At 34.7% G+C, this 11320-nt stretch overlaps 1 protein-coding gene across 2 annotated transcripts in view; it reads left to right on the top strand.

Annotated features, from left to right (window-relative positions):
- Positions 1-3426, top strand: part of LOC105061513 (uncharacterized) — a 30552-nt gene extending 27126 nt beyond the window's left edge. The window contains exon 12 of one of the 2 annotated variants that reach the window (XM_073255568.1): positions 2742-3426. The gene's annotated coding sequence lies outside the window, so the exon portion shown is untranslated. Of the gene's footprint in view, positions 1-2019; positions 2603-2741 lie in introns of those variants that run through there. The other variant, XM_073255564.1, reaches the window with a different exon arrangement.
- Positions 3427-11320: the final 7894 nt, after the last annotated feature.

Here is an 11320-nt window from a genome sequence, read left to right as displayed (position 1 = left end):
AATTTTTTTTAAAAAATTATCATTAAAAAAATATAGATAACAAATATTATTTTATCATGAAAATATTATTTTATAAAAATTAAAAAAAAAACTAGCCTCGAACTGCAATTCATTCAAAAAGGTTTTCCCAATTAAAACTACTTTTTTTATTTTTGTTCCATTTATTATCAGCTTCTCGGCTCCCTCTTAACATCAAGAAATCAAAACAAATCTCCTCCTCCTCTCTGTCTCTCATCCAAACCACATACCTCGAGGCCCTTTCACAACGGCCTCAAACCCTAAACTCCCCCCAAATCAACCATTTCTCCCCCTAAACCCTACCATGTTTCGAGAAACCCTCGCTCCCTCTCCGTCCTAATCCTCCTTTGATTCGGACCTGACTCCCTCTCTCCAATCGCTAGCATGGAAGCGAACGCTCGGTGTGGTCTCCTTCCCTTCCCTCTATCACTGCCGCTGCTCTAGCCTCCAAATTCGATCGAAGCTGCTCGATCTATGAGAATAGATGTATGGGGGCAGTCGGCGTTGTCGGTCTTGCCGGCAGTCGGAGGCAAGGATGGGCTTGCGAACGAGGAGGGACTGCTTTCTGTTCGCGAGGGATTGCTCTCTGTCACTGCCTCACGGGCTCAGATCGGCCCTCCCGCCACATACCCCTTCAGCATCTCCACCCCCGGCCTCCGCCTCAAGCTTTGTGCCACCCCTGATGCTGCCTCCCCTCCATCGTCAGACGGCCCTCTCCTCTGCCGACGGCATTGTCGTCGTTGGATGCCTCAAGTGAGAAAAATTTTCGGGTTGAACGGGAAGATACGGAGCAATGCCAGCACCATGGCGGTGCTCGGGATGAGATTTTTTTTTTTAAAATTTCATTCCACTGGAATGAGATTTGACTCTCATTGGATGAGTTCGGATTCGGTTACACGAGGAATAGACCATTCCCATTCCTCTCTCGAATAGGAATCGGAATAGAACTTTCCCCAATCAAACAGTTTGAATGGAAGTCATCTATTTCGATTTCCATTCCAAGCCTTAATTATCCCAACCAAACACTCCCTTAGTGTCACAGCAGATCAAACTTGAAGCAACACAGGTGCAGTCTAGTGGTGCAAAATGGTCGGATCTATTCTGAATCAGATGGCATACTTTCGGATAGACAAAGCTCATTAGATCTGAGCTTGGACTTTGACAATTCTGTTTTGGTTAGGTCAATAAACTCGATTATACTGTCCCAGTTAGGTCTAGAACTGACACCAAAATAGTCCACTCTTTTCTTCTTCCATTTTGAAAAGGAGGATCGAAGTAACCATTTCGTTGAGTTTCTTTTTTTTTTTTTTTCTCTAGATCTGCTATAGTGGCTATCACAACCACTACTTATGCAAGACCTCACAAGATGCATGAAAACACCGAATTTGTACAGGCTCAAAAGGACCAAAATATATCCAATTTAGTTCAGAAACATCTTTCCTTTGTTTGCCAACAAATCTGCAGCCAGGATTGCTGGTCTAAGTATGACTAACTTCGCATTCTTCAAAATATTTAACAGCCCCAAAATGCCCAAAACCAATGGTTTGATCATGCAAGGGATCGCTTCACCCGGTCTCAGGATAGACACCAGGGTAAGAGGCTCTACTTTTGATGATTACTTTTTCAGGTCCCTACTTATGGCCATGTGCAAAGCCTCTCTAGCAGCTCAAGCCTCTGTGCACGGAGGCTTTATGGCTGGCATCCAATTCATTTGAGTTACTGAAGTACAAAATGCAAAAGTAAAATAAAAATAATAACAGAAGTAGAAGACAACGGAAAAGAATATATAGAAAAAAAGGTGTAAAGAGGATAAAAAAAGGATAAAGGGGATGAGTGGGAACTGCAGTTGTTTCCTGGAGTGATGTTAGAAGATTACAATTTAGTTTCTGTGCGGAAACTATATTTATTTCTCTTCAATTTGACCGGCGTATGATAATATTCAAGGTATTGCAACCAATTCTGAAATTTACCTTGAAGGACCTGTTTCTCAACTTGTACCAGGGTGAAGTTTGATTCCAACAGCAGTTTTGAAGTGCTGCCAACAAGAGGGCAATGCAATAGGAGGGGAGTTTAGTGGAGCAAGGAGTTTCCAGACTGTTGTATTTGAGACAACCTTAGTAGATGTATTGAGAAAGGAGTGTTGAGATTTTATAGTGCTCGAGCTTTTCCTGTCTCCAAGTGTTGACGTATAGGTTTGGGGAAGAGGAAGGTAGAAGATGAGAGTACAGAATACATGCATGAGATCTTCATCGATAATATGAAGGTGGGGCTCCAAATGATCCGCCTGTTTTGAGAAATCCAAGGAGTCCAGTTGTTCACCTCGATGTAAACATCTGCCACTGATAAATGTTCATCATCACAGATCCGTTAGGGGTTACTTGAAAAACAGAGGATGGTGAGAGTTCATCTGTCCATCTATCTTCCAAAGCCGGGTTATCTTAACATTGCTTAGAGACAAGTTGAACTTTAAATGACCCGGTCCATTCCGAATAAAGTTGCTTTAAGCTTTGGTTGGAAAATATAACCCATTCTTGAGTACCAGGTCATGGAGAACTTTGATTTGAACGCAGACCAACACAATTTATGCTGCATGTCGGTAATCTTTGTTGTGTTTTTTTTTTTTTTTTGCTTTTATTAAAGTTAACTACCAATGTGTTGAATTACAGTATACATATGGTTGCCAATCAAATCTTATGCAAAAAGGTTGTGGATGAAATCTACAGGTGTAGAGGGGACTCACACCAAGATCCCAACGACCTATGCATTATGTGAAGCTATATAAGCTCAAACAACTCTTCTATGCCGCCTTGGTCCAATTGCATCAGATCAGTGTTGGTGTGAGCTTGCCGAGGCTAACTTGTGACGTATGCTTATCTAAAGAGTATCAGAAAGAAGGATGCCATTTTAAAGAATTGGACGGTTGCTGGATGCGGCCTTTAGGCTAGCAGGACAAAATTCCTCTGGAGGTCATTGCAGGACATCATATAGGGCGATTATGTGGTTGCAGAACATGCCTTATTACATGGATCTTAGAGTCCCAACCACTTCTCTCGCCCGACCTATTGGTGCCTCTGTTGGTGAGGGGCCAACTAGAAACTAAAAGAAATAGCAGGAGTATCTTAATGATCTTCCGCTTCCCCATGCAAAGTCTCTCAACTCTTCCCTGCACTCTCTCCAAGTCCAAGCCTTCGAACGCCAATCTCAGTGCTGGCCGTTCCTCCAAATCAACATTGTAGAATTCTTCTATATCATTCCACTCTTTTCATCCATGAAGCCTCGTTGGTGGTAAGACCCATGTCCGCCAAAATTTGATCATCGCTTCCTGTTTCTCCTCTTCTTTCGTTATGGAACTCAGCTAAGGTATTAAGATACTGCCTTCCATAATACAAACTTCTCGGTATACTGATACATACCTAACGGTTCATTGATATGCATACGTGACTTTTCGATAGCACCTTCCGTCTGGGACGTTGCATTGAAATATGCCCGAAAGTGAGATAATATATAGTCGTTAATATATACTATATGTTCAAGTAATGCACATACGAGCCTCGTATTCAGTGTGATGAAAATAATTGATAGTTCGTTGATACACCCATTATCTTGTAAACACATTTGCATTTTATTAATACACATCAAATTAAGTAATAAATGATCTAGACTGCTATCTTGCTAATACATGCTAATACATAGTACACGACTATATACACCTGAGCCTGTTCGAGATCTCATCCAAGCCAGTTTGACCTTGGGTTTCTCCTCAAGGCCTCCAATAATAAGTTCAGCCCCTTAGTGATGGAACCATCCTCATATAATGAGGACACTGACGCTAAGAGTTGAAGGCCACAGGGAATGACGCATAGATTGTTGGGTTGGGCCAAGTTTAGGGACTCAGTGCCTTGCCAAGAGAAGGACAAAAGAGACGTGATGTCAAAAGAGTGGTGGTGCTCTTTACATGGTATGGAGCAGGGCTAGGTCAGTGCATTGGAGAAGAGAGAGAGATCCTAATGGAGAAAAAGGAGAGAAATTAAATGGGTTCAGCTCTGTTTAATTCTTTTTCTAACGTGAATATTTGTTTCTTTTCTTGCTTTTAGATCTGTGTTGACTGTGTGCAAGTCAAATTACACAGAGCTCCTCTATCATGTCTTCTGATGACCTCACTAGAAACTTTCGTTCAGGCTGTAGCCGAGTTGGGATGTGTTCGTTTCCATTTATCTACAGTTTGGAACAGTCCTTTATTGCCAGTGAGAATGGGAGCGGTAAACTCCCCAAAATGATACCCAATATGATTTTATTTTGTCGCACAGAGTCATGATCTGTGTCATCTCTATGACATGGCCTATCTTGTTTGCAGTCTCCATTATGATGCAGTATCAAAAGCCTTAGGAAACCAGACTTATTCATCTCCATGCTGTTCTTGTTTGCTGTTTACCCAGTTCTAGTTACCTGCTTTTGAAATCCTAAAATGAGAAGATTGGGATATAAAATATCAATAGAGCAAATGGCAACCAAAATCCTGATTGGTCGCTCAGATTGTATAGTGTTTGATGCTGGAGTTGATCATGGGCCTGCTTTTAAAGACGCTCAACCCGAAGCGTGACAAAAGTGAATATAGTTTAAGCCCGAGGCTTGACACATGGTCAGCTTTATGTCTCACCTCTAGGAGCGGGGATTTGGAGATTTGATTCTAACTTTCGAATAATAGCGGTCTTTGCATTGGTACAGCCCCCATTCTACATGCTCTGACTTGGTTTGCCTCAAGGCCGAAGTTCTAGCCTTCTTTGATTTGGAGGTATGGAGTGGCGGGTTGGAGGAGATCCCTTCCTACCCTCCAAATAACATGACTCAATCACACCTCTTGTAGCCCTAAAACAAGCCCAATCACATTATATCAGACAACAAAAAAAGAACCATATTAAAGTAAATTATTATTGAATGCTCCTATCTAATATATATATGTCATTCTTGTAATATGTTGGCTTGTATCAGATGAAAAAACTAAGCTTAATGTAATATTAAGAGGAACCTATCCACTCACACTAAGGTATTATTATGATTCTTGAAAATTAATACAATATACAATGGCGGAATTATTGTTGCAATGTTAAAATCCAACTGAGCTTTTTATGCCTTGGCATGCTAAAATCCTAACAATTTGTGCATGGGGATTTCAAAATAAAGAGAAATCATACTAATGTGCTAAAATACATCATAGGGCACATGAATTGAAAATATGCAATACTAATTGTGATGTATGAAGTTTGATTCATCGATTTATTAGTATTCTATTACTATGGAGCATGATCTAATTAACAATCACTATAGTGTTTCATGTTTGCCACATAGCATCTTTGATTGATGGTAAGGATTGGTTGTTAAATGGTAGAAATTGTATAGTCATGTAGGACAGCTAAGGAAAAAATGAGTTGATAGCAATAGGAGTATAAGATGCAAATATATAACCTTCAGTTTAGGATTCCAGGGCCTAAATTGTATTTTTGTGGGGTGTAACTATTTGGTGTTTATACCATATTAAGAGCTCTCTCCTATCTGATTAATTGCCATTGCGACTTGAAGTGATACATGGAGTTCATTAGGGGCATCTCAGAGTAGTTGATGAATATCCATAGGGAGTTGATACGGCAGATGCCTTTCTATTATATACTTAATATCCTACTGAGTACAAGGAGCCGATAGTTATAGACCAACTCGTCTATTGCTGGGATGAGAGCAAGGAGGGTTTTCGATTGGGAAGATAGACTTTAATCCTCCGTATGGAAGACATCACCATAATTTTGGGCCTACTCCTTAATGGGGTAGGCATTGATATGAAGAAGACTATCCAAAGTATGGTTAGGGCCATATATTTTTGAAAGTCGATAGAAGGTATGATCAAGATACTGTTGCCTGATACATCTTTCAATGACATCCAATTTATGGTATAGTTGCTTATTACATACCTCCTAGGTATGATTTTCTTTTTTCATCAACTCTTAGCATTGTACAGTGGATCTTAGCATCGAATCTTTCTTTTTGGGGATCGAATTTGTGTTTATTTTAGATGGTTGATATCTATTGCGACAAAGTTTATATTTATTTGTTGACCATATGATTAATTTTGATGATCATACAATATTGAGTAATTATGGTACTAATCATGTGTTTCAAGGATGATGTAGGATTTTTCAAATGCTCAAAATATAGAATTTATCTATGGGACAAATCCTCTCAAAAGAGCTAAGTCAAAGAAATTCAAGATGAATCTTCATATTTTTGACTTAGTGGAGTGGACCCTAGATGCATAGGAGCCAACCCCTAAATAGAAACAGGTTGAAAATAAAAAAAAAATGAGATTCAAAAAATTCAAGACTCGATCCCTGAGAGTGGCAACTCACCTCTAGTATGTTGGAATGCACTGACATGGACAACGAGTCGACTTGTGTGAAGCAAGAGCCAACTCTATTAGTGAAGATAGAAAACTAGATTTTTGAGACCTTTGCTTGAGTCAACCCTTGAAATGATCGAGTCGACTCCTGGACAGGTCGAGTCGACTCATAAAGATGGCGAGCCGACTTTTTTAGGAAAGACAGAATGCAGAATTTTTGAATCTTGAGGCCAAGTCGGCTCTTGAAGAGGCTGAGTCAACTCATCGGTAGCTCGAGTCGATTCTTGAAGAATTCGAGTTGACTCCTGATACGAGGAAGCTGTAATAGCTAGTTTTTCTATACTTTTTCCAACAACCATTTTCTCACTCCAACAGCTAGTTCAAGTCTCTTAATGGTTAAAACTCACTCTTCACCTACCTCCAAGCTTACAAAAGCTAGTGAATCATTTATATTATATTGGAATTCGTAAGAAAAGCTTAGGGAGTGGACATAGATGCAGAATTTCACCGAACCACTATAAATTTATTATATTTATATTATACTATTTTTTTTAGCTTTACATTACTTTAAATTATTATTTTACATTTTGCCACTGCACATTACATACACCATACTTACACTTTAGCAAATTTATTTAAATTAAAGCACATAATTATTCAAATTTAGATTTGTTAGAAGTTTTTAAAGAGTCCAATTAACCCCTCTGGGTTGCTATCCTTCTATAAGTGGTATCAGAGCGGGTGCTCCTGTATTTGTTGTTGACCTAACCAAAGATCATGACAACCTTCATTGGTTCCTTTTTTATTGAAGGCCAATCTACTTTTAGACTATCACTCTTTAATGGCACAAATTACTCTTTAATGGCCAAGTATTAGATTATGATACGTGGAGAATCAAAACTAATGGATCATATACATCTATAATTTCAGTTAATAGAGTGTTCTCACCAAAATCTAAAAAAGATTGGAATGAGAGTGATAAAAAGATGGCTCAGCTGAATGCTAAAGTTATAAATATTCTATATTGCTCTTTAAACATTAGTAAATTTAATAGAATATCTACTTGTTCCTTCGTAAAAAAGATTTGGAATAGATTGGAGATTACTCATGAAGGAACAAGTGAGTTAAAGAGTCCAAAATTAACTTACTTCTTCATGAGTATGAGATGTTTAAAATGGAACAATAAGAGTCAATTTCTAATATATTTTTTAAATTTACTAATATTATTAATACTTTGAATGGTTTTGGCAAAATATTTACTAACAATGAGCTTGTTTGCAAGGTTCTTAGGTATTTGTCAAAGGCATGAAAAGTCAAAGTAATAGTGATACAAGAAGCGAGAGGTCATAGCAAGTTGTTTATGAAAGAATTAATTGGTCCACTTAGGACACATAAGCTGAACATGTGCCAAAATAAGAAAGGAGAAGAATCAAAGAAGAATATGACCATTGCCTTCAAATCAACTGCCAAATCAGAAGAAAGTGATGAGTTGAAGGATTAAGATGAAGAGGAAAATGAAAGTGAAGATGAGGACATGGGGCTACTCATTAGAAAATTCAAAAGATTCTTCAAAAAGAAATGGTTGAAGAAAAAAGGGAGAAAGAGATGATATAAAAAGAAATATCATATGCTATAAGTGCAACAAGTCGAGGCACTATAAGTCAGACTGCTTCACACTTAAAAGGAACCCCAAAAGCAAAAAGAATGCAATAATGGGTATTTGGGGAGATAGCGATATTTCTAGTTCAGATGAAAAAAAAATGAAGGAAGTATTACAAATCTTTATCTTATAGTTCATAATGATTAGATAAACATTGAAAACTCTTTTAAATTTACTTTTAATGAATTATTTGAAATCTTTTATAAATTATTAAATATTTCAAAAAATAAAACTAAAAAATAAAGAGCTTAAATGATCAAATCTATTTTTAGTTGAAGAAAAGAATATATTTTTAATAGAAAAAGAAGAACTTTTGAGAGAAAAAAAAATCTTTGGCTGAAGAAAAAAAATCTCTTAAAATCTAAAAAATATTTAGTGAAAGAGAATACAAAATTAAAAAAAGAGATTGAAATATTGAAATCTATAGTTGAAAATTTTATATTCAGTTTTGAAAAGCTTCAATTAATGTTGAACAATCAGAAGGTTGTTTTTAATAAAGTTGAAATTGATTTTAATTCTTCAAAAAAATAAAATTTTATTAAAAATATATTTTCTAAAACTTATCATGAAAATTATCCTATAGTTTGCCTAAATATAACAAAGTAGGTTATAAAAATTCTGAATGCAATACTACTAGAATTGGTCATACTTTAGTTAAACAAATTTGGATTACAAAAAAGAAATCATGTGCACTAACTCTAATGGATCCAAGAAAGCCCGGATATCAAAATTTAAAAAATAATTTTACAGGTATACCAAGCATCCAATATAATGAGAGGAGTAAATTTTTGAAAAATAGATAGTTAGGACTCAAAATGGATGGATGATGATATTTGATAAAAACTAAATTCTTTGATATCATACCTCTATTAACTGCTAAATTGATTGATTTTATTGCTCTTTTAATATTTATACATGATATTAGAACACATATTATGATGATTTTACTCAATCCTTAGAATGATTCAATATGCTCTCTTAATTTTATATATCATTTTGATTGTTTATTATAAGCATATATTTTTATCCTAAAATCAGCATGCTGTTTAACTCCTTGTATCATGATATTCTGATTGTAAATTATTTGAGAAACCTAAATTATAATAAGCTTGATTGTATAAGATATTTTTTGTATGCAAATCTTACAAATTAAATTTTAACATTCTCATAAGATATTTAAATATTAAAATTTTCCAAAAATTGCATGCATTTTAGATGTATTGATGTAATCACTTTTTGCAATCATATTTTGGTAATCAATGTAAATTTGGTCTTTTATGTCAATTTAGTGTATTTGATTGTGCTTATTTGCTTAATTGAATAATTATTTTATTTATAAAATTGAGGAGAAAAATGTACTCTTGTAATGCTTATCTTTAAATAAATGTGCATAATTTGAAAGAAAAAAAGGAAAGAATTAAGAAAAATAATTTTTCTGATATTAACCATTAAAAGCAGGGAGAGAAATGATTTTTGAACTTACTAAAAGAAATTATTGATAGATACTCATATTTTTCTTATCATAAGCTTTCATGTGATTTTATTCATTTGATCTATTTATTCTTGCCTTGCATATTTTGATCCTACCATCATTTTTGATAAATAATTGGTATCAAGTAGAAATTGAAACTTGTTTTGCTCCATTGGAATATTTTCGAGCAATAAATTTGAAAACTGTTCTTTCTAAATCTTTTAAAATCAGTATCAAGAAAAAATTATAAAAAAAATTATTATTTGGTTTGAATTTCAAAATAATTGATATTAAGAGAAAATTTTTAAACAAATTGTCACAATTGATATCACAATTTTCATAATTGGTATAAGACAGATTATTATTGTCTTATACTCTATTTCTTTATTTCTTGGAAAAAAAGAAAAAAATTATCTCAAGTTTATTTTGCTCTGATACATTCTCGATATCATATTATTTGAGATAAACTAAGGAAATTGATGCATTTTCTAAACTTAATTAATTGATATTTATTAAGAAAAGGAAGATATGAGTTTTTAAAAAATTAATTATATCTTATACTTAATTTTGATACTCAAAATTCTTAGTACTGAAAAGTTCTATCTCACTTTTTTTTAAAGCTCAAAGCTATTCTCTAACTGAACTTAAGAACTCACTTGTTTCATCTATATTATTCAAAAAGGGGGAGAAGTGTTTTTGAATCTATATTGTTCAAAAAGAAGAGGAGTATTATCAAGTCTATATTGCTTAATTGAATTTACAAAGAAGAAAAGTATTATTTTTGATGCAAACTTTCTATACTTTCGAAAAGAGAGAGAAATTACAAAATTTAGATTTGATTTGAGTTGATTTTGATGATGTCTTTTTAAATCTTTTCCTTTTACTTTTTGATGCTATCAAAAAAGGTGAGAAGTTATGTTTAGTATATGCTTGAATTGCTTGAGTTGATCATATGCTTGAAATGCTCATTTATTTACTTGAGATAATCATATGAAATGAGTAGATATTTTGGGTGTATACTTTCTTGAATATCATGTTTAAAAATCTGAGCTTAAGATAAAGTGAAACATTCATGAAGTATATGTTTATAAGTGCTTAATTATTTACTTCATGATTCATGTTGGCAAATTTGTTGAAACACATTATATTTATTTGCGCATATACTCAAAGTTTTATCATCATCAAAAAGAGAGAGATCATTGACTCTATGATTAATTTTGATGATCATAAAATATTGAGTAATTTTGTTACTAATCATATATTTCAAGGATGGATGTAGGATTTTTCAGATACTCAAAATGAAGAATTTATCTATAGGATAAATCCTCTTAAAGAAGTCAAAAAAATTTAAGATGAATCTTCAAATTTTTGACTTAGTGGAGTCGATCCTAGACACGTAGGAGCCGACCTCTGATAGAAATAGGTTGAAAATCAAAGAAAAATAAGAGCCGACTCTCTCGATAAAGATAGAAGATTGGATTTTTGAAACTTTTGCTCAAGTTGACCTCTGAAATGATCGAGTTGATCTCTAGATAGATCGAGTTGACTCATAAAGATGACGAGTTGACTCTCTTAAGAAAGACAGAAGGTAAAATTTTTAGACCTTGAGGTCGAGTCGAGTTGTGGGTAGCTCGAGTTGACTCTTGAGGAATTCGAGTCAACTCCTGATATAAGAAAGCTGTAATGACTCATTTTTTTTTATTTCTTCAATGGTCATATTCTCACTCTAATGACTAGTTCAAGCCTTCCAACGGTCAAAATTCACTCTCCAGCACCACTAAGCTTG

Source organism: Elaeis guineensis, chromosome 1 (assembly GCF_000442705.2).
Source record: "Elaeis guineensis isolate ETL-2024a chromosome 1, EG11, whole genome shotgun sequence".
NCBI lineage: Eukaryota > Viridiplantae > Streptophyta > Magnoliopsida > Arecales > Arecaceae > Elaeis > Elaeis guineensis.
The sequence above is the reverse complement of the archived record's forward strand: the minus strand, read 5'-3'. Positions and strand labels throughout refer to the sequence as shown.